The following is a 19,163-nucleotide window of genomic DNA, read 5'->3' as shown; positions in this document are numbered from 1 at the left end:
CTGTGGTCGGAGCCCTCATTTAGGCCGGAGATACAAAAGAGAGAGTACAGAGCTGGAAAGAAGATCAGGTTGAGCTGTTTCCCAAAATCACACCTGTCGTGTGGGCGGGGCACTCTCTTTACTTTTGTTTTTGTTTTCAGAGCTGGGAATCAAGTCCAAGGCCTCACACACGCTGGGCAAGCGCTCCACCACTGGGAAGCATTCCTAAAATTCTCACCCATCTATAGCATCAATGCATGGACATCAAATTCACATCTTTTCAAAAACTAATTATTTGGGGGCTGGAGAGATGATTCAGTGGTTAAGAGCACTGGCTGCTTTTCTAGAGGTCTGGGGTTCAATTCCCAGCACCCACACAATGTCTCACAACCATCTGTAACTCCAGTTCCCGGGGATCTGACACTGTCTCTGACCCCCTTGGGCACCAGGCATGCACATAGCGCACAGATGTACATACAGGAAGAAAAAAAAAAACATACACATAAAATAAAGTTGTTGTTTTTTAAATCAAAGTCATAATGCACATAGATGAAATCAAATAGTGACGGAAGATATTAAACAATACCAATTTATTCTCCTTCACTTACCTGGGTCCTAGAAAGAGCTGATCTCACCTTTTCTGTGTTTTCTTTGTAGTTAATCTTGTGTCCAACTGATGTTATTTTATTCATGTTTCTCAGTTTTTCCTTTGTAGACGCCCATTGGTTTCCTGTTGTGGGGGATGAGAGCTTGGCTCTCCTACACCGTGACCCCATCACTTCCTTCCGCTCAGCTCCCGCACTGTGGCCCTATCAGGACACTGGTTCATTTGATAGTGTTTGCTTTATTATGAGTTTGCAAAATGTCCTACAACTGAACTCTTATCTTCTCCCCCAAACCCTGCCACGGCTGGTTTAAAAACACGTCCACACGTTCTGCGCCTGTTCTTCATCTGGAGGGGGAATCTGGTCCCCTCCTTTCAACATGCCCACTGGATTCTGAGGGACAGAATCTTGCTGAAGTAACACTGCTCTGATGGACACCAGGTCATAAAGGGCTGGTTTGGAATTCTGAGCCCCTGGGAAGAGGTCTGGCTCCTTGGAAGCCATCAGACTGGAGATGTCATGGGTGGAGATGACATAAAGATGCTCCAGGAGCCCCACTGGCCTGCCTGTGGCTCCCAGACTCGCTGGTGGGGGCATCAGATAAGGAAATGGGAAAGGCTCTGAGAAGATCCAGCCCTACTTCCCCTGACAACTGCCTAGCACTTGCCATGACCATATGAACTAACAGCCACCGCGGATTCCATCTTAGGCCACTCAGACTAGATTGGTTCATCCACAGGTAACAGGAGCAACAGCTTGAACCATGGTCTCACCATCTCACTAGACTGTGGCATCATCCTTTTGGCTCATGCCATTTTTGATCTTTCTCTTTCATACTCTCCCTCATTTCTCTCCATTGTTGATACTCTCTTCCCTCATTTGATATGTTAAAAACACACTTTGGCTCTGCCTTTAAAGTCAGTTGACAATCTATTGTTCTCACTCTCTCTAATGTTAGCAACGTTGTTCAAGCTGCCATCATCCGACTGAGATAGCATTATCACTTTTCATCTAACTGCAGCATCCTGCTGCACCCCAGTCTCTCTTAGAGTTTATTCTAAACATATCAGGAATAGCTACTCTGGTCATGTTACTCCTCTGCACCCAACTGCAGCGGCTCCCATCTCAGAGAGAATGCCTCATGGTGGTCTCTTCTGCACTCAACTGCAGCGGCTCCCATCTCAGAATACCTCACCGTGGTCTGCACACATCTGGCCCCTCAAATCTCCAACTATACTGCCTCCCCTCCCCTCTCCAGTTAGCCCCAGCCCCTTCCCCTTGGCAGTCCTTGATTGCATTCAGCTTGTTTCATTAGGTCCTATGTATAAGTCAGTCTCAGCCTGTATTTCCCAAATTATTGATTGCTTTAAAAAATTACCTAGAAATCTATTGTCAGTTACTCATTCTCCCCCCAGGTTATTTAAACATTTCTGGATACTACTTTCTACACTTCAAACAGGTCATTTTCTTAAGTCCCTCGGGCACTTCCCTCCTGGTATTTGCTATTTTCTTGTCCCTCTGGACTGGCTGCTTTCTGTCTGCTTTCATCCTAGGAGTTCGCTACTCTCCAGTGTGATGGTCCAGCAACCCTTAGTCATGCAGTCTCTCTTAGATCACTTTCTCATTTTGTTGGTGCACGTCCTGCAGTGGCTTTTTTGATGAAATTACTTTGATTTATTTTTATAAATAGGTGTGTATATGCTTCTTTGTATGTACCACATGTGCATGTAGTGCCTGTGAAGGCCAGAAGAGGGCATCAGATCCCCTGGAAATAGAGTTACCAGGAGTCGTGAGCTGCCTAATGGTGCTGGGAAATTGAACCTGGGTCTTCTGCTAGAGCAGCAGTTTTCATTAGCCACCAAGCCATCTCTTAGCTTCCTGAAATGCCTTATTCTTATGTTAGAAAACCCCTATGCTTATCACTCTGCCATAGGTGCACACTTCACATTACACTGATCATTTAGTTACAAGTATTCTAGGCTGGAAACAAATTTCACACTTGAGTATCTTGAAAGGATAATTTTCTAACTCCTGTGTGGCTGCTAAGAAGTCCAGCACCACCCAATTGCCAATTGTTTGTATACTCTCTCTCTCCAGATGCTTTAAAAACCTTTCTTCATTCTGGGTATTCTAAAGTTTGTGCTGATGCCTATTGGTCTTTATCTGGGTCTTCATTTAAGTGTGCCAGGCACATAGTAGGGCCTTTCAATCTGGAGGTATCTGCATATTTTTAATTTTAGGGAAATGATACTTAACAGGCCTCCAGAACTTAGCACAACTGATGTGTTGGAGGCACTATTCAGATCTTAGACCCCAGTGCCTGGTGAGGCTCAGGATGGCATGGTTTGGGCAAGTTCCCCATGTAGCCACCGGCCAGCAATACAGACTTTCTATTCAGCTTTAGGAGTGTCTCTGTGTGTTCTCTGGTAGAATTGCGTCACATAAATACTGTTTACAATACTGTCTTTATTATAATTTCCTTCCTTAGTTTTTTTTCTCTGTTCTCTATTAAAATATTTTTAGTTGAAATTGGACTTTCTGGGCAGTTTTTTATTTTTATTTTGTAAATTTTTTCCCAGACAGGATTTCTCTGTGTAGCCCTGGCTGTACCGGAACTCAGTCTGTAGATCAGGGTGGCCTCGAACTCAGAGATTAACCTCCATAGTGCTGGGATTAAGTGTGTGTGCCATCACCTACCTCTTGGTGGGTTCTTTATTATTGTTTGTTTTGCTTTGTTTTTAAAGATTTATTTATTTATTATGTATACAGTGTTCTGTCTGCATGTATGTCTGTACACTAGAAGAGGGCACCAGATCTCATTATAGATGGTTGTGAGCCACTATGTGGTTCTGGGAATTGAACTCAGGACCTCTTGAAGAGCAGCCAGTGCTCTTAACCACTGAGCCATCTCTCCAGCCCCCTTGTTTGTTTGTTTGTTTGTTTGTTTGTTTGTTTGTTTAAGACAGGGTTTCTCTGTGTAGCCCTAGCTGTCCTCAAACTTGCTCTGCAAACCAGGCTGGCCTTGAATTCATAGAGATCTACCTGCCTCTGTCCCCTGAGTGTTGGGACTAAAGGTGTACGCCACCACCTGGCTAGTTCTTTATTCTTCTCTTTCCTTGGTTGTAACAAGTTGAACATTCCTAACCTGAAAGTCTGAAATCTGGCGTTAGAGCTCCCATGACACTCAAAATGATTCTGACACTGGAGAGTTTTCTGTTTTAGGAATTTAGATTAGGGATGTTTAGTCAACAGATCAATGCAAATATTCCAAAATATGAAAGCCCACCAACATTTTCAGTCTAAGCATTTTGGATAAGACATACTCAATCTGAATATTAATATCTCCACCACAAGATATAGACTGTGTTGGTCAGCTTTCTGTCATTGTGACAAGACACCCGAGATAATTAACTAATAGGAGGGAAAGGTCTCTTTTGGCTCATAGTATCAAAGGTTTCAGTTCTTGGTCATTGGGCCCTGTCACTTTGGACCTGGAGCAATACAATGCATTATGGCAGTGGTTCATGTCATGGAGGTGTGATACCAGGCATCTTGGCTGTGGTGCATGTGGAGGTGCATGGAGGTGTGATACAAGGCATTATGGCAGAGGTGCATGTGGAGGTGCATGGAGGTGTGATACAAGGCATTATGGCAGTGGTGCATGTGGAGGTGCATGGAGATGTGATAGAAGGCATTACAACAGAGGTGAATGGTGGAGGTGCATGGAGGTGTGATACAAGGCATTATGGCATTGGTTCATGGTGGGGTGCATGGAGGTGTGATACAAGGCATTATGGCAGAGGTGCATGTGGAGGTGCATGGAGCTGTGATACAATGCATTATGACAGAGGTGCATGTGGAGGTGCATGGAGGTGTGATACAATGCATTATGGCAGAGGTGCATGTGGAGGTGCATGGAGGTATGAAGCGAAAAGAGAGAGGAAGGATCCAGGGCTCTAATATCACCTTCAAGGGCATGTCCTCAGTGACTTGTTTTCTTCCACTAAGTGTCGCCTCCTAAAGGTTCCACTGCCTCTCAGCAGTGCCACAGATTAGAGACCATGTCTTTACAGACAAGCCTTTGGGGGAACATTAGGAACCACACTCTGGGTAGAAAATGGGCTTTTCAAAATTTTTTTTGAGATGAAATATAATTACATCATTCCCTCCTTCCCTTTCCTCCCTTTAACCCCCCCATTCATGGCGTCTTTTTCTTTGTTTTTACAAATGTGTATGTATCATTTCAGTTTGTATAATGCTTCTTGTATGTATAATTTCAGGGATGACCATTTGGTAGGATCTTCCTGGGGGAGGACATTATAATATGTGTGTGCCTACAACATACACACATATTTGTAAACATACATACATTTGTCGTGCGCGCGCACACACAAACACACACACACACACACTTGTAAACACACACACACATTTGTAAACACACACACACACACACACACACACACAAATGCAGTGCCTGCAGAGGCTCTGGAACTGGAGTTGCAGGCTCTTGGCCAGGCTCATCATTTTCCTCATTTTATTCTCTCATGGGTTCATATATCCTTTATGTCTTTATTTGCCACTTGTCAGGGTTCTAGAAGGATTCTAGAAGGTAAGCAGCCCACCAGGCTAAATCAGACGGGGTTGCATTTTAAAAACAGAATTGACTGTCTTACTCAAAGAAGGATGGGCAAGATATGCCTTTCCACTCGTTTGCACACACCTCCCATGGTGAAGCTCCCAGGAGATGAGCCAACCCATGGCATTCCCAGCGGTGGGCACTGCACCCACTACATAGAGTTATCATAAGCTAATCCAAGTGAAATGCTTTGCATAGCACCTGGCATCTGACTGTTCTGGTGATAGTAATGATAATGAGTCTTAAAATTCTGGGATGACCTTAAGAACTCTGGAGACTTGGGGGGAAATTCTGTATATCCTAGACTCAGGCCCCAAGCCAGAGGCAGCCCTTTGCAGGCATTTTTTTTTTTTTTTTTTTTTTTTTTTTTTTTAATAATGCCCACCAGTCACTGACCTCCAGGCTCTGAGGATTCCTCCGGGATGGAGAAGATCCATTCTCCCTGGGAGTTGGCTGCTAACATATTGTTTCACTTGCTAATTGGCTTATGCACCACCTGAAATGCTCTTGTTTTTGACATGAACCTGTGTCTTTGCAAATCATCACTTAGTGTCTTCCTGTTCTTTCCCTCCCTACGGATTTCTCCCACTCATCCCAGCTCTCTTCTTACAACATTAAAAATCATGCTAACTTGTAACAAAGGTAATTGGGCTATTCAGTCCTTATTACAATTGCCTAGAAATTTCTACAGTCCGTCTATCCAGGTTCTTCCCACACCCCAGACAAGGTTTCTTTGTGTAGCCCTGGCTGTCCTGGAACTCACTAGGTAGAACAGCTGGCCTCAAACACAGAGATCCCCTGCCTCAGTCTCCTGAATGCTAGGATTAAAGGTGTGTGCCACCACACCTGGCTTCATCCTACTGTGTTTTTTTTTTTTTGGTTTTTTTTTTTTGGTTTTTCGAGACAGGGTTTCTCTGTGGAGCTTTGCGCCTTTCCTGGAACTCGCTTTGGAGATCAGGCTGGCCTCGAACTCACAGAGATCCGCCTGCCTCTGCCTCCCGAGTGCTGGGATTAAAGGCGTGCGCCACCACCGCCCGGCTCATCCTACTGGTTTTTTAAAAAAAATATTTTATTATAAGAATTGTTTTTGTGTGTGGGTATATGCATACCCGTGTGGGTGCCCAGAGAGACCAGAGGGGGCGCTGGATCTCCTGGAACTGAAGTTACAGGAGGCTGTGAGCTGCCTGATGAAGGTACTTGGAACTGAATTCTGGTGTTTTCCAAGAATAGTATGTGCTCTTAACGGCTGAGCCATTTCTTCAGCTCCCAACAGACCAGTTTAAATCTCAACCCTGCCACCGAAGATCCCTCTGTCCAGTGGGCAAAGAGTCCTGTAGGGGCTCAGTTTCCTCATCTGTCAAATGAAGATGACACTAATAACATCTAACTCCCTGAGCTGCCCTGAGGATTGAAGAGGTAACCAGCCCTGTGCAGAGTTCAAGGAAGCTGACCACCACTGTCGTCCTCTTTCCCAATTTAACTGCCCTGCAAAGCTTGGAGATCCAGGCACCACAGGAGATGAGGCTCCCTACGTGTGGGAAGCTTTTCCAAGGGCTGAGGCAGAGGAAATGTGATCTTGATTTTGTTTGTAGCTTCTCCGACACTGCATAGCAACAGAGCAACAACCAAATAGAGCTGGCCCACCTCCCGAGGCTGGCAGCTTGCTTTTTAAAAATATATGGTCAAGACTTAAGAACCAACCCGGAAGCTTCTAGTTTCACATCACATCGACACAGATGTTATAGAAAGGACGGTATTTGATGTTTCTTTTTCTCACAGTGGCTCTCATCACAAAAATACTGATCACAAATTCCCTTCCTCTGTGCTCCTGAAACGAGGTTAGAAGCTAGTCACCATACTGCCCTCTAGCGAATTGTAGTGATTTTCTTGCGTTTGGGAGAGGTGTCCCCTCATTCTTTCCTGGACACCCAGCTGCAAAGAAGCAAGCTTGGCCAGAAAGGATGGTTTGGGACATTTTTGTTGATACTAACAGTAACCCTTGAGGGGCTGCTGTCTTCATTCTGAGCCGCTGGAGACGAATGAGGAAGCTTGTGAATGACCAGGAGTCATTTATTACTTGTTATTCATAGTATTGGACTCATTGGAAGATATGACTTTGCTACATATCAAGACTCTTTAAAAATGATCTCATTTTCAGCCATTTGAACTGTGAGGTCTGAGTTTCACTAATATTCTGTTCTTTCAGAACTAGCTCTTCCATCCAGTGGGTCCAGAGGCTCCGTTACTCTAGTTCCCTGTATATTCTCAAGCTTCTCCATTAGTCCCAGTACTGAAGGACTGAAGAGGGCAGCCTCTCCAAGAGTTAGTTAGCACCAACAAAAATGTTCTCCAACATCCTTTTGGGTTAGTCCAGTCTCTTTCTGGCTGGATTTGCTAATGGCCCAGAAGACAATCAGGATACACCCTCACCCCGATAAGTTACCAAGGTGGACCATTTTAAGCCATAAACTGCGGAGCAGCTGTAGCACAGGGAACTCCTCTGTCTCTCTTCTTCTCTGCTGGATAACAGGAAGATGTCACCTGACCAGCCAGGCAGGACTCTTCCCCCTGGTGCACGGAAGTCATCCTGAGATGTGGCTGCATAAACACATGACAGTTCTTGTCTTCCATGCTTTCCCCGGTATGTGTCCCAGGCACTTCCCAGTGGTCCCAACCTCCTTCCCTATGTGTAGTCACTTCATAACAATGCCGTCTGTCAAAAAGATATGTAAGTCCCTCCACGCTCGGCCTGAGTCTAATTGCTATCTGCCATCTCTTTGTGTGTGTATGACAGAGAGGGTCAGGGTCTTGATTCACTGATCTTATTTTTTTTTTTTTTTTTGAGAAAAGTGTCACTATGTGGCTTAGACGGAATGATAACTTGTTATGTAGCCCATGGAGGCCCTGAACTCGGGATTCTCCTGCCTCAGCCTCCTGAGTGCTGAGACTCATGTCTGGCTTTTGACTTGGTGTGTGTGAAGCTTCCAGGAATGTTAATATTATATTAACAATATCAATAAGTTGTATGCTTTCTCCTTTTACTAATTTAGTTTTCAGGTTCCTAGTCACTGCATAGAAGAGAGGAGGAGGAGATGGACTTCCTTCTCCACGATTCCACATGCAGACTGACCGTGAGAAGGGCAGGTGCTGGGTCAGTGGCCTCCACTCTCCGGGAAAGCATCTATCAGTGGGTTCTGCTCATGGCTGTTGGTCCTTCATCAGCCGCGGCTGCTGTGCCCCCAAATGGCAAAAGGCAAACCAACCAGCCACACAAGCCGTCCAGTGCGTCCTTACTCAGCCTCCTCTTGACTTTCAGGCAGCTTTATGTGCTTTGGAGATGTTAATCCCTGAGGCAGAAACCCAAGCCGCTTTCCCCTCAGAGCTGCTAAGGACGGCGGCGGTGATGAGCGACCAGGCACCTTTCTTCTAGAACACAAGGGGTCTATTCACCAGGCACATAGTCGCAGCACAAAACACCATTCTTGAATCCCATTAGCAAGGGAAATGGGTCCAAGTGCAAAGACAATCTTAGACTCGGGTTGTTTCCTGCTGAAAAGTGAAACCCCAGGGAGGGAAGGCCACCGGAAGGAGAGAGCAAGCATCCGTTCTGGAGCTTGACTGGGCAGGTGTGCCGTGGGATGCACCTTTCACAAGCGGCCTGCGGTTGTGATGTAGGTTGCTTACCTCCTTTCAGAGAGATGCTGCCAGGGTTCAGCAGCAGGCCCGTCAATGCCATCAGGAGACGTGAGGCCATGCCAAACAGGGAACATATTTGTGTTTTCCATGGTCTGGACCACGGATTTTGCCTGACCCATATGAGTGCCAGGAGACAAGTATTTACGAAGAGCATGTGTTCAACATTCTGAGCTGTGCTTTAAAACAGAACATGGACAAACAGCCCTGATTTGTGCAGCCAGTAAGGCTATAGTTAGAGTTTAAGATGATTAGCAGGAATCAGTAAGTAACTTTTTTTTTTTTTGTTTTTATTTTTGTTTTTTCTTTTTTTTTTTTTTTCTTTTTTTTTTTTTTTTTTAAAGATTTATTTATTTATTATGTATACAGCATGTATGACTGCAGACCAGAAGAGGGCACCAGATGTCATTACAGATGGTTGTGAGCCACCATGTGGTTGCTGGGAATTGAACTCAGGACCTCTGGAAGAGCAGTCAGTGCTCTTAACCTCTGAGCCATCTCTCCAGCCCTTATTTTTGTTTTTTCGAGACAGGGTTTCTCTGTGTAGCTTTGCGCCTTTCCTGGATCTCGCTCTGTAGACCAGGCTGTCCTCCAACTCTCAAAGATCCGCCTGCCTCTGCCTCCCAAGTGCTGGGATTAAAGGCACGCACCACCACTGCCCAGCAGTATGTAACTTTTACTATGCAGTTCTGATTTCAAAACACCTCTCACAATTCTAGAGACCACACTGAGGTTCAGGCTTGGGAGAAAAGCTGGGCCCATGCCAGGATTCATTACCATCTTGATCTGTTGGAAACCTGGCCTTTGGGTATAGTCGGTGTGCCAGAGAATTTTTTTCACTAAGAATGCCGACAACTCTATCTCCAGACACACTCCTTTGAGTGTGGAATTCTTCTTCTAAGACTTGTTAGGCACAAACTTTATGTGAAAAAAAAGTTCTTTTTTTTTTTTTTTTTTCTTTTTGGTTTTTCCGAGACAGGGTTTCACTGTGTAGCTTTGCGCCTTTCTTGGATCTCGCTCAGTAGACCAGGCTGGCCTCGAACTCACAGAGATCTGCCTGGCTCTGCCTCCCGAGTGCTGGGATTAAAGGCGTGCACTACCACCCGCCCGGGGAAAAAAAGTTCTTTAAGGGGGAAAAAAGCCCTTAAATTTTCTTTTCCTGGAAGATCCAGGTATCCTCATAAAATACAGCCCAGAGCTGGGTGTGGTAACACATACCTGGAATTCTTGTACAGAGTCAGGTGGATCTCTGTGAGGTCAAGACCACATAAACTGACATAAACTGCAACTTCTAGGCCAGTCAGGGAAGCATATTGAGATCTTTATCACGGGCGGGGGGGGGGGAAGGGCTGGAGAGATGGATCGGTGCTTAAGAGCACTTACTGTTTTTGCAGAGGTCTTATGATTCATTCCCAGGACCCACATCAAGCAGCTTACAACTGCCTGTAACTCTAGTTCTAGGGGATCTCTGATGCCCTCTTCTGGCCTCCAAGGGTACCTTCATACACATGGTGCACATAAACTCATGGAGGCACACACATATGTACACATAAAAACATTTTTTAAAAATTTCTAATTAATAGGGTTTTTTATGTGTATAAAATTTAATTTAAATATGTCTATTTTATGCCAGGTGTTCTCAGTGTTGGCCTAACCCTGTCTCTAAGTCAGTGTTCAGCGAGTATAATATATTGAGTATATGTGTTATCATTCTTTTTGACTAATAGAAGAATTAATTTCAGAAGGAATTTTCTTTCTTTCCTTTCTTCCTCCTCCATAGAACTGAAATTTCTTTGCCTCAGGCTGGAGAGCTGGCTCAGTGGTTAAGCACACTTGTTGCTTTTGTGGAAGACTTGGGTTCAATTCCCAGCACCTACATGATGATTCACAACCATCTGTAACTCCAGTTCCAGGGGTTCTGACTTCCATGGGCACCAGACATGTACATGGTGCACACACACATATATATGCAGGCAAAAATAACAAACATAAAATATTTTTAAACATTTCTTAGTTAAGGAGATAAGAATTACATATAAAGGAAAATATGTTTATAATGAATGAACAAAGAGGGGATTTCATCACAGAAATAAAAACTTAAAATGTATTTAAAAATATATTAGAGGTCAAACCATTCATAGAGTTATAATACAATGACAACAGCAACAGCAATAACAAAACAGTGTAGCTCAAGATAGATCAATAGAAATTATTCATTTTGAAGGATACAGAGAAAAACATTTGTTAAAAAAAGGGCAGGAGGAACCTGGTGGTGGTGACATACACCTTTAATCCCAGCACTCAGGAGGCAGAGAGGCAAGTGGATCTCTGAGTTCAAGGCTAGCCTGGTCTACAGAGCAAGTTCCAGGACAGCCAGGGCTACACAGAGAAACTCTGTCTTGAAAAAGAAAAAAAAAAAAAAAAAAAAAAAAAGCAAAAGCAAAAGCAAAAGAGAAAAGTGTGTGTGTGGGGGACTGGGGCCCTGGTTCAGTCAGTAAAGAGTTTGCAGTGTAAGCATTAGGATCTATCTGAGTTTGCATTCCCAGCATCTATCAAAAAACTGGGCAATGTAGTACTGGGAAGGCAGTAACTGGCCCCCTGGTCTGGTTGAGTCAGTGAGCTCCAGGTTCAGAGAGAGACTCTGTCTCAGTAAGGTGAGGTTCTCAACAGCACTACATGGAACCAGCTAGAGGTAGAGGGAACTTAACCTTTCCACTCAGCACAGAGGTGGTAGCAATTTAAGAAGGATTCTCTTTATTTGTTTCCTCTTATTTATTTCCCACTCTTTTTTTTTTAAAGATTTATTTATTTTTATTATGTGTACAGTGTTCTGTCTGCATGTATGCCTGCAGGCCAGAAGAGGGCGCCAGATCTCATTACAGATGGTTGTGAGCCACCATGTGGTTGCTGGGAACTGAACTCAGGACTTCTGGAAGAGCAGCCAGTGCTCTCAACCTCTGAGCCACCTCTCCAGCCCCTATTTCCCACTCTTGCATGTATGTGTCATGATGGTTTTGCTTTTGTTTATTTCTAGTTAGGTGTTAGGATTGTTATGTTTCTTCCCATAGTTCACTGTACAGCATTCTTTACTATACTTGACCCTATCTCATACACCCCCCCACATCTTATTTAACTTTTTAAAACTTTTATTATGTGTATAGGTGTTTGGCCTGTATGTATGTGTGTGGAGGCCAGGGAGAGCATCAGATCCCCTACGACTGGAGTTACAGTGGTAAGCCACCACGTGGGGGCTGGGGATTGAACCTGGGTCCTCTGGAAGAACAGCCAGTGCTCTCAACCACTGAGCCTCTTTTCTAGCTCCACTTCTCATTACTGTGTCTTCTCTTTCTCTCATTCATATTCCCTCCTATTTTTAGTTCTTCGTTATAAATTTCCATAGCTTTAATAACCTCTAAATTCTGTGACCCATACCAGCGTCCCAACTCCCCCTCCGAGCTATGTTATCACCCCAGTTGTTTGCCTTTCAGAGTTGATCTGGTCCTTCACATCTCTTCCTCCCACCCCTAACCTTATTAACTAAAATCTGAGCATAAACCATATTGTCCTTGTTTGTTTATCCTCCAACAGTTATTGAAAGGGTTGGAGTTGTGAACTGGCCAGTGCTACATTAGCAGTTGCTCTTACAACTAATATCCTGTCTAGGGAACAAATGTCGAGTTTACAACAGGCACCCCAAGCTTCCAGGTCTATTCGAGGAACTGTTTTCTGAGCTATACATCCAACTCTACCATATTCAAGTCCCATTTGCAAATACATGAACCGAGAGACAACAGCTGATTAAAAAGTAAATCAAGCAAAGAATAACACTAGAATTTTCCTTCTTTTTACGAGGCAGGGTTTCTCTGTGTAACAGTCCTGGCTGTTCTGGAACTCACTTTGTGGAGCAGGCTGGCATCAAACTCACAGAGATCCATCTGCCTCTGCCTCCCAAATGCTGAGATTAAGGACATGTGCCACCACCACATGCAGAATTTTCTTTCTTATTGCTTTTGAGTTTAGGGATACAGCCTGAGAGTGAGAAGTCATCTTGGGTCATTGTCCCTGCGTGTTCCCGGCCCATTTTCCTGCATAGTTTTTCAGGAAACTAAGACAAGCAAAAAGTACCAGCATGGTGTGTGGTATTTATGGCTGTCCCTGACACCAAGAACCTGCTCAGCAGTTTTGTTGTTAGTTTAAGATAAACCATGTACATTGCAGCTTGGATGAAAGTCACTTTGTCCTGACCCTGACCCTCTCTCTAACTTCCACCAATCTTACCACCACCCTTCCCCCTCCCCCTGTCAGCAAGTCCCCTGTAAGCTTTACGGTGCATGGTTCCGAATCTGTCTGCTGCTTCTTCAGTCAAATGGCATGTCAAAGGTTTTACACAAGGTTTTCCAGAAACAAAGCTCAAGAAAGAATGAGAAATAACCATGATTACTCTTCAACTCAAAGGTAGATGCCTCTCCCCGAAGGGTTAATGGTCAGGTGCAATACTGGTCTATTGGGAAAACTTAGAAAGAAAGGGCTCCCTTCACTTTCCACATTTCTGACTCAAGTTATGAAATGCATAAAGAACCAACAGCTGAGAAATACTTAGCTGAGCATTTGGGAAGCAAGTGTTTCATGTTGTCATGGATTCCAGGGGACACTTGCGATGACTTCAGCCGTCCTAGCATTCAGTTACAAAGAAAGCCATTCCAATTTCTTATTTTCCCTTTTGACTGAGAGGATCACTTAGGAATTCAAGTGAATTAGAGTGGGAGGAAAGGAAAATAGGAATATCCCCCCACATCCCGCCATGTGTGAGTGTTTATGCACGCGCGTGAGTGTGTGTATGTGTGTGTGTGTGTGTGTGTGTGTGTGTGTGTGTGTGTGTGCATGTGGAGGCCTGGTCTCTTCCTTCGTGGAGATGGGGTCTCAGCTGAACGCAGATCTTGCTGACTGGGCTAGTCTAGCCAGCCGGCTTGCTCTGGTGATCTCCCGTGTTCACCTTTGGAGAGCTGGAATTACAAGTTTACTTCTACTGCCCACCATGTCTTCGTGTGGGTTCTAGGGATCTGAACTCAGGTCCTCATGCTTGTACGGGAAGTACTTTATCCATGGAGCCATCTCCTCAGTCCAGGAATGTTTCTTAATCTTCTGAAGATGAAGGGCTATGCAGTGTAAGAGCAACAGACTTCAGTGGGACTGATCCAGTCTTTCGGTGGATTTAGATCACTTAACTGTTGCTCAATAGCCATCCCAGTATTTCTCACTAAACTCATGTAATGAACTGTTTTGAAGTCTTCCTTGAACATCAGAAGATGTGAGGTCCATTGGCTCAGTACCACGCTGCCCGTGAGACTGTGCACAAACACAGTACTATGTCAGCCTTCACTTTTCCTCCATAAACTGGCAGAGTTGAATGATGTGGTCTTCAAGCCTTATTTTTCTTTCCCCCTTTTCATTTCTGAACAGAATTCAATGTGGCCACTCCTAAGGCTAAAAGGAATTTCTTCTAATAGAAAAACAACATCCCAGCTCAGGCGGCCAAAAGACTCCCACTGGGCAGCCTGGGTCCTTATGGTCCGGTCCAGCCTGCCTGAAGCATCCACAGGCCTGCCTGGTGCTCTGTGGCTCCAGTTGGGTGGGTGCTAATGTGATGAGTAAATATATGGTGGTGAAATGGGAGAGAAGGAGAGGCTGTGGAATATGCTGTGGAAGAGGTGGTTCTGAAGAGGCAGGGACTGTGAGGAATGGGCAGATGTGGGTGGCCTGTTTGCCACCCAGGATCACGGTGACATCCAGGCCTGGGCTGCTACCTATGGCCATATCAGGGTCCGAAACAATGGGAGTCTGTGTTAACATCGATGACCCATGTTGCCACCAAGGTCACAGGGATGCCCAGGGTGTGGGCCACCACCTGTGGCTGTTTTGGTGTCCAAGAGCTGTGCCGCCACCAGGACCATGTTGGTCTGAGTGGCCTGTGCTGCCACTGGGGGACATGATGACATCTGGGTCTGGGTCTGCTACCGGAGGCCAAGTCCTGGTCCATGGCCCTACAGCAGCCAAAGTTGATGCCCATGGCTTCAGTAACCACTGAAGGCCATGTGGATAACCAAGGTCTGGTTAATCACCTGAGTACATGTTGGTGCCCGAGGGCCATGCTGCTGCTGGGGCCATGCTAATCTGGATGGCCTGTGCTGTCACCTGGGGTCAAGGTAACATCGGAGCCCAGGCTGTGGCATAGGGGCACATCTAGGTCCATGGCCCTACTGCAGCCAGGGTCTGTGTTGATGTCCATGGCTCCTGATACCATTGAGGGCAATGCCAATTCCAGGGGACCAGGCTGCCACCTGGGGCCATGTTGGTGTCCGAGGGCCACACTGCCACTGGAGTCATACCAATAGGAGTAGCCTGTGCTGCCACCTAGGGCCAAGGTGACATCCAAGTGCGGGCTGCTGATGAGGACCATGCCTGGGTCAGTGTTCCTACCACAGCCAGGGTCTATGTTGATGTTCGTGGCCTGTGGTGCCATCAAAGGCCACATGGCTGCTTGGGATCTAGGCCACAACCTGTGGCCATGTTGGTGTCTGAAGGCTGTGCCGCCACCAGAGCCATGCCTATCTGGGTGGTCTGTGCAGCCATACGGGGCCATGGTGTCATCCAAGCCTTAGCTGCTGCCGTGGGCCATGTCTAGGTCCGTGGTCCGACAGCAGCCAGGATCTGGGCTGATGTCCTTGGCTCGTGTTACCTCAGGGGGTCATAGGAACCATGGGTGTTGAAATCGTGCTGAGCCAGCCCCGTCCCTCACTGGCCCTGGGATAGCTGGCCCTGACCCTTGCTGTACACTGCAGCAGGAGAGCGAATCCCCCCCCCCCCCCCCCCCCCCCCGCCACTCAGGAGTGATGGCCCCACCCCTCACCACAGGTGTGGGAGAACTGTCCCCTTCCCCCCATGATATGGGCCTAGGAGAGCTGGCTCTGCCCCTTGCCTGAGGGGACAGTCCTAGTGACCTGGACCAACCAGCTCAGCTACCATCCAGACCCACATCCTGGGCCTTGGGTTGGCCCACCCTAACATCTGCCCCATCTATGACCCGCTGGAGTGCACTAAGGAACTGGTCCTGCTGAACGATGGCTGTGGGAGCTCCATGACATTGTGTGTGATATCCAAGAGGTGTTTCAAGGAGGGCCCAGTGATGATGGTGTGTCAGGGCCTTGAACCAGACCGATGACTCATTGCAGTGAACATTTTGTGAGTGCGGCTGACCGGACTAAAGGATGTTCTGAGTGACACTAGGATGAATGAAGAGGTGCGTTGTTTGTTTGTTTTGCTTTTATTAACTTTGGGGGCATGCTGCAGGGGTAGGGGACAGATATGGAGTGACTGGGAGGTGAGCGGAATTGGGGTGCATGATGTGACATTTCCAAAGAGTCAATTAAGAATTATGAAAAAACAAAACAAAAAACCCAAACCAACCAACCAACCAAACAAACAAAAACTATCCCCTTACTAGCTGCATCAGTTCTAAACAGGACCATGGGGCTTTGGAAACCCAGCATTCTGAGCCCTGGAGATTTCCTCTCAGAACTGACTCTCAGATACTCCTCCATGTGGGGTGGGTGTGGGGGAGCTGCTAACTACAGGTTGTAGGGCCCATCCAAGCTTTCTGATGCAGTAGGCCTGGGCAGGGCCCAGGAATGTGCATTCCCAACAAGCTGTAGGGATGCCAAGTTGCTAGCAGTGGAGGGCTTGGACACACATAGATGCAGGTGCCTCTCAGCTTACTCAGGCTACACTCACCTGTACAGAAAGGAATGGTGGTGTCCTGGAATGAGAGCAGGCAGGAAATTTGGATGTCAAATCAATTGTTTTTCTGCTCCTCCCAACCCTGTTTTTGGTTATTATTATTTTAGTAAAGGAACCTTTTCAGTTTTACATTATTATTATTATTATTATTATTATTATTATTATTTATTATTATTATTATCAATGTCTCTCCTCCCTGCCTCTCCCCTCCCCCCTTTCTTTCTGCACAACTTTGGCCATCAGTTCTTTCCTCCTACAACGTGGGTTCTGGAGAAACACTTTTTACTCACGGAGCCATCTTGCCCACCTCAGTTTTGCTTTTTAAAAAAATCAAAGTCCATCCCTGGAGAGAAGACTCAGTAGTTAAGAGCAAGTACTGCCCTTGCCGAGGACTTGAGTTTGGTTCCCTCCAAACTTTGAGTTACAGCTCCGGGTTATCTGACGCCCTCTTCTGGCCTCTACAGACACTGTACTCATGTAATAAAAGCCTTAAAAAGTGAAATCCTGTGAAGTACCTCAACATACAAAAGGATGAAAGTGATCCGAGCTATTTATTACATGAATTCACATATATAATATGTACAGACAAGAAAGCTTTATAGCAAAGATTTAAACAACAATTGCAGACAATAGTAAATTTTGGTTTATATCAATGTCATATACTCGCACTTTACACGTACTAATTTATAAATATCCACTGTTTCACAACAAATACTGTTATCCCTATTGTATATCTTTCACCAGCCACACAGGGGGCATATGTTCTAGAGACACATTCTTAGACTATTTTGCCTTTGTGTGGACATCCAAGAGTTTACTTACAGGCTGGATGGGAAACCCAGCACAGCGCTGGGCTCCGTGGTACACACACACACACACACACACACACACACACACACACACACACACACGGCACACTATGGCTCCTAGGGCCATGATGGACAGAAAAGCAGGAGACTGAACCAAATGCCAGAGAAAAGGTGCAACCAGGAGAGCAAGAAGCATGAGGTAAGAAGGTGAGCAGCCTCAGGCTTGCAGTTTTTACGCTGAGCTTTTGTTTTCGTTAAGTAGGGGTGCACTGTAAAACAATGACTGCAGAACAGCACAGTAAACACACCCGAAACCGCCGTTTATGCTGCGCAGTTCCACAGCGATGGCACTGAGGTTTCTTATCACAAATCTGAGTTGGTCCCCCTGCTTCCTTTATCTCCTGACTTTCTGAGATTTTTTTTACCTTTGCTTTAGTATTTTTTTTTTTTTTTTTTGGTTTTTCGAGACAGGGTTTCTTTGTGTAGCTTTGCGCCTTTCCTGGGACTCACTTGGTAGCCCAGGCTGGCCTCGAACTCACAGAGATCCGCCTGGCTCTGCCTCCCAAGTGCTGGGATTAAAGACGTGCGCCACCACCGCCCGGCTTGCTTTAGTATTTTTCCCCCCAAAACGTGCAATGTTAGTACCAGCACATTCCCCAAAGTATTCTGCTCTCATAAGATATGTTTTGGCTAGGTATATAATTTCAGATTTCAAATAATTTTTTTCTCTAAAAAAATTTGAGGTCATTATTCTAAACATTGTTCTAAATTAACAACTTGTACTGGATATGAAAAGCTTGTTACCATTTCAAAAATCCCTTTCTGTATCTTTGAATTAAGACATTAAGAGTATACATATATGAAAGGTGAGTACTAATTTCAAACAGGTCTTTCAGATTTGAGTCCTCAGTTTAAGGGTCTTTCTCTGGGGAGCTGAGATGACGGGCGTGAGCCGCCACACCCAGCTCGTCGCTGCTTTTACATCGTTTTTAAATTTTATGCCTTTCTTCCATCTTATTCACCTTTGTGGTTGCTTTCTACCACACAGACAGCTCTAATCTCCCATTTCCAGTAGTAGTCAAAGTCTTTTAAAATAAATATGCTTCCTGTAAAGTAAACATGCCTGAAGGGTGCATAGGTGTGTTAAAACTCAAGACCGTGGCACTGAAAGGCTGACGTTCCAAACCACACAGTTTCAAGATCACTTAGTAGTGCTGTCTTGACTGAGGAAAAGCTCGTTTCTTGGTGAATTTTACGCCTTGGAGGAAGATACCTGACTGAAACCCCACTCTTGCCTATCCCTATCTGGAGCCACGCGTGCACCGTGTGTGTCGCCAGGCTTGCAGGTCCCGCCCTCCTCAAAGCTCCTTCCGGTCGTCTTGGCCGCATTGACCACCCGCAGAGCCCAGTGTGTAGCTCAGTGGTCCCGGGCCATCTGCAGCTGGAGCATCGCCAAGCCCAACCCCGCAGTACACCTGCAGAATCAGAGACTCTGGGACCAGGAACCCCAAGTGACCCGGCCTCCTGCTCGGTGTTTGACGTTTTCCCGGCAGGATCAGACTTCGGAGCATCCACCGTCATAGCTTCAAGTTTGAGCGGGTCTCCCTTTCGCAAAGCGCACGTTCGCGCTTGCGCAGTCTTCCA

The 19,163-nt window shown here is 45.8% G+C and overlaps 1 long non-coding RNA gene across 1 annotated transcript; it reads left to right on the top strand.

Annotated features, from left to right (window-relative positions):
- The first annotated feature begins 1,073 nt into the window (after positions 1 to 1,073).
- Positions 1,074 to 17,212, top strand: LOC131917356 (uncharacterized). Its single transcript, XR_009380660.1, has 2 exons — positions 1,074 to 1,323; positions 16,954 to 17,212. It is a non-coding gene; the product is annotated as an uncharacterized LOC131917356 (long non-coding RNA).
- The last annotated feature ends 1,951 nt before the right edge of the window (positions 17,213 to 19,163 follow it).

This window comes from Peromyscus eremicus, chromosome 8a (assembly GCF_949786415.1).
Source record: "Peromyscus eremicus chromosome 8a, PerEre_H2_v1, whole genome shotgun sequence".
Lineage (NCBI taxonomy): Eukaryota > Metazoa > Chordata > Mammalia > Rodentia > Cricetidae > Peromyscus > Peromyscus eremicus.
Note: the sequence above shows the minus strand (reverse complement) of the source record. Positions and strands in the feature narration are given on the sequence as shown.